The sequence below is a fragment of the Penaeus japonicus genome, unplaced genomic scaffold, assembly GCF_977035675.1.
Source record: "Penaeus japonicus unplaced genomic scaffold, GWHDUDI00000001_assembly GWHDUDI00000003, whole genome shotgun sequence".
Taxonomy (NCBI): domain Eukaryota; kingdom Metazoa; phylum Arthropoda; class Malacostraca; order Decapoda; family Penaeidae; genus Penaeus; species Penaeus japonicus.
Window position 1 is genome coordinate 37692474 of NW_028234405.1, and position 5000 is coordinate 37697473.

The window sequence follows — 5000 nt, forward strand, 5'->3', positions numbered from 1 at the left end:
AATCTGAGATCTTCATTTGTTAGTCGTATAATTGTGTGAGTGAGCTATTATTCCATTGTATTACACATGCATATAGTATACATACATTCACACGTATACATACACACATGCACATGCACATGTACGTGCACACACACATATACAAACACATATGTATATAAATACTCTGTAACATTATAGCTTGTTTTGTATGTGTTTGAGAGTTGGCGAGAAAGAAAAATACTGAATTGATGTAGAGGATAAATTCCTCTTTTTTAAAGAACAGGAAAATAGGAGTTTATGACTTTTTCTTGAGCCAGGATGTGCAAAGATAAAGTTTTTGTTATTCCATTTTTTGTAGCTGTTGTTTCTAATTAGAAAAATGGAATAACAAATTTCTTAGTACAATATATAAAATATTTGCTTTTTGGAGCATTAGGAATGAGAGAAGAAATGTAATTTGTGCTCACTGTAAATGTAAGGATGTTATCTGACAACATCTGTATGATGTTGATTTCAAGGGAAGTTTTAAATATGATGTTGTCCAATTTTATTTTGTAAGAAGGAAACAGGCATGTAAACAGGGATATCTCACTCTGACACCTATTTACCAGACTGATGTAGAGGAGAACTGCCTTTGATTACTTACAAGAGACCACACTGCACTTATGTACATGATTCTGTGAGCAGGCCCTATCATCACATTCACAATGGAGGATATGAACTTTTTTTTTCTATTGTAAGTAATAAGGACTTGGGGGCTAACCTTCTACATTTTTTAAGGGTGTGAAATAGCACTCATGTTTCATAGATGTGGGGAAGATGTTTAGAGAAAAAGAGTGAAAAATACAAAATAAAAAAAATATTAAGGCTGTATTCTCTATTGACACTGTTTAATACTTTTCTTTTCTCTTCTACTCATTTATCTTCATAAAATGTAAATCATAAACCAAATGTTGAGGCCTTAATAGATACAGGCATGAAATGATATATATACATTATGTATAAGAAATGCCCTGAAGAAAAAACTCTCGCATGCAGATGAGTTTCTCTCATCCCTGACAATAGGGCCTAATCAGGAATTATAAAGTCAGGATATTACCTTGTTACTCATAAAGAAGTGAATGGAGCCAAAGATGGTTGACACATAAAATATTAAGGTTGGTTCACCAAATAGCTACCGCGACCTGTGTTCCCCTCCCCCCTCCTACACCCCATGGCAGCTAGGTCACAGTTCAGGTGGTTCTGGCGTAATATAGTTAACCTCCGTTGTAATGCATTTAAGTGTGTCGGTACTGTTACCTGTTCATGTTTATGGTAAGCCTAAGTCTACCTGTTGTTAGTAACATGGAAATACTTTGAGTAGCTGACTCTTGCTGAATGGTGCAATCAGTCATGCTGGAAAAATGACACACATGTGATGATGTGCTACAGTTTGCACTACATAGTATAGTAAGCCTTGTGATGTGTAATTATGGGATATAGTAATAGAGTTATTCTTTCAGTAAGCATATATATTATTCCTGTATTCCACTTTATGGTGCACAGTACCAGAACTTTTAAGCATTTACACTTGGAAAATTATACCACATAGATATACATCTTTTTGATACTTGAGACTGTAAAGGTACCAGTGTGTCTGGTAATTGGATCTTTTCAATTTGCTTTGTGAGTCAATGGGAATCATTTACAGAAATGAATTCCTTGTCAGGTAAACTTGTTAAAGTACTTGACTAGAGCGTATAATTGCATAATTTGCAAGTGTTATTGTTGAGTGTGCAGTGAGAATGATAAATAATAAAATTGTGAAGTTAATAATTAAAAAGATTATTTCATATACGTTAAAAGTCATCAGTGCCATTTTACAAAAGAAAATGCTTTACTAATAAAAATTGTACAATAGTTTGCTTATATTAAATCATAACCCTTATATATTCTGGTACTCATGGTGGAGGAGCAGAGGTAAGTGTATGGGTATTGAAGGCAATCTTATGAATGAATCTTTACACCACCTGGTTGTATAGACATGGTTGTTAGATAAATTACAAACATATTATATAACATTGCTTTCCATTGCCGGACTATGTTACATGACTTTAATTAAGAAAAGTAAAGTCTTGTATGTTAGTGCAGTAAGCACTGGAACATCAGCTGTCATATACAGATTTATTATTTATTTTAATCTGTTTATGATTCATTTGTCATAACACAGAATTTTATACTTATAACATATTTTCTATTATATAATATAGGCATGCTGGGAAGTTTCCTAACAGTTCTGCATATAATAGAGTAATAAGAGGAATGTACTTACTTATATTTATTAGTATACGTAATACATTTTACTTTCAGTCTTGTTCACTTTCACAACTGTGACTGTGAAATCATTTTGAAAGTAATAGAATACTTGCACTTATTTCCAGACAAATAGGAACCAAGGCCTCGGTAATATATTGTTCAATTTTATTTGGCTTACTCATTTGATGTGTATATCAAATATATCCAATTGCACTAATCCAAGCAATATTTTTGCCAAATTATACTTTATGAATAAATATGGTGTGATGACATGAACTATAAAGATATGATTTTCAGATGAATGAGTAATTAAATTAATTTAGTGTAAAGCATCATAACTTATAATCAAAATAATGAATGTTTTAACGTGTTTTGGAAACTTGTCTCACTATTTTTTTTTATAATATTCTTAGTTAGTTCAGTAATTAGCTATTAAGTTAAATATGAGAAGTTCATGAATCTGAAAATCAGCTTATCCTATGTCTCTCTCTCTCTCTCTCTCTCTCTCTCTCTCTCTCTCTCTCTCTCTCTCTCTCTCTCTCTCTCTCTCTCTCTCTCTCTCTCTCTCTCACTCACTCACTCACTCACTCACTCACTCACTCACTCACTCACTCACTCACTCACTCACTCACTCACTCACTCACTCACTCACTCACTCACTCACTCTTTCTTTCTCTCTCTTTCTTTCTCTCTCTCTCTCTCTCTCTCTCTCTCTCTCTCTCTCTCTCTCTCTCTCTCTCTCTCTCTCTCTCTCTCTCTCTCTCTCTCTATCTCTCTCTATCTCTATCTCTATCTCTATCTCTATCTCTATCTCTATCTCTCTATCTCTCTCTCTCTCTCTCTCTCTCTCTCTCTCTCTCTCTCTCTCTCTCTCTCTCTCTCTCTCTCTCTCTCTCTCTCTCTCTCTCTCTCTCTCTCTCTCTCTCTCTCTCTCTCTCTCTCTCTCTCTCTCTCTCTCTCTCTCTCTCTCTCTCTCTCTCTCTCTCTCTCCCTCTCTCTCTCTCTCTCTCTCTCTCACTCTCACTCTCACTCTCACTCTCACTCTCACTCTCACTCTCACTCTCACTCTCACTCTCACTCTCACTCTCACTCTCACTCTCACTCTCACTCTCACTCTCACTCTCACTCTATCTATCTATCTATCTATCTATCTATCTATATATATATATATATTTATTTATTTATTTATTTATTTATTTATTATATATATACACGTATATGCATCATGTGATAGTGAACAAGCACATTTTTTAGAAGTAAAAATCTGTGACTCAGTAATAACAGTAGAGGGAAGGAATTTGGAAATGGAAAAGAATTTAATCTTTTCCATGCCAAGAATTTATTTAGCATCCCAAGACTATTACATTGAAATATCATGAATGGTGTGTCCAGATTATCCAGTGTTGTAAAATATGCGGTCTAAGAAGGTATTCAAAGTGGAATACTTTTTATTTACAACAGACAAAACAATATAGCCTATATTGAAAACTCTATGTGTAGCAAATAACTGCATTCCTATAACATAAACTTATAAAATGTAGAATACTTTATAACAAATATCACCATATATAGTAAAATGGCAACGCATTAAAAAAAAAGCTATATTGATAAAAAGAGAACCAAAATTATTACAGAAAAAGACTCTTTCACCCATTTTGTTTCATATATTCCCGTTACAACGTTTTTGAATGGACAAGCATGACGGCTTCTAGGATGTGCCATGCCATGCTCAAAATCTATAACATTTTGCTCTTATCTGACAACGATAGATTTCATATTCTCATGCATATTCTTTACTAATTATCTTTTAAGATGGCTGGTTATATGAATATGCCTGCTGGGAGGGGAGGGATACCTGACGCACCGAGGAATGTATCTGTGTATTTTTTTCCTTCTCTTCCTCCTGTTATTAATTTTGCGATTAAGAAACATATTGCAATAATCTCAAAGTTTAGTATTATTTTTTTCATTGAATATCTAAACAATCGGGCGGCTTGTTTTATTTAGGTCCGTTTGAATGTAGCGATTGACAAAAAAACAAACTAGAATTTACTTTGGAAATAAAAACAAAATTCAACGTCCATTTGGATATAGCACGCAGAAAGGCGATGAAGATGAGCAGAAAAATAATCCTTTAGGAGTTTACACCTAGTCAACTTTAATTTTTGAACGACAAATGAAATACGAGTCGCGCGCGTACAAATGTATGTTCGCACGTATGTGTGTGTGTGTGCATTTATATATATAATATATATATATAGATAGATAGATAGATAGATATATAGATATGTATATATATATATATATTTATGAATTTATTTATGTATATTTGTATATATTCATAGGCACATGTGTGTGTGTTTGTGTGTGTATGTATGTGTGTGTGTATATATATATATATATATATATATATATATATATATATATATATATATATATATATACCGTCATATTAGACTAGTGAACGCGCTAACACCCTGAATATAACGGTCACATTGATCTAGCTCCGCCCGCACAGAGGCTGTTATCTGTTGGGCAGGAAATGCTTATCACGGGGAAGAGAAACCGCGATGTTCCTCTATCCCCCATAAATTATTTACGTGGATCTACACATAAATGAATGCAGAGGATATCCATTTGATCAAGACTGAGTGATAAACGGAAGGCATATCTGAATTTAAAGGATAAGGAAAGTTTGGGTGTAAGTTCACCCTGATATCACA

General features: G+C 33.7%; 1 protein-coding gene across 1 annotated transcript in view; it reads left to right on the plus strand.

The window, feature by feature from the left end:
- Lkb1 (Lkb1/serine/threonine kinase 11) overlaps positions 1 to 1881 on the plus strand; it is a 19217-nt gene extending 17336 nt beyond the window's left edge. The window contains exon 8 of the mRNA XM_043037046.2: positions 1 to 1881. This exon is cut by the window's left edge and continues 2661 nt beyond it. The gene's annotated coding sequence lies outside the window, so the exon portion shown is untranslated.
- Positions 1882 to 5000: the final 3119 nt, after the last annotated feature.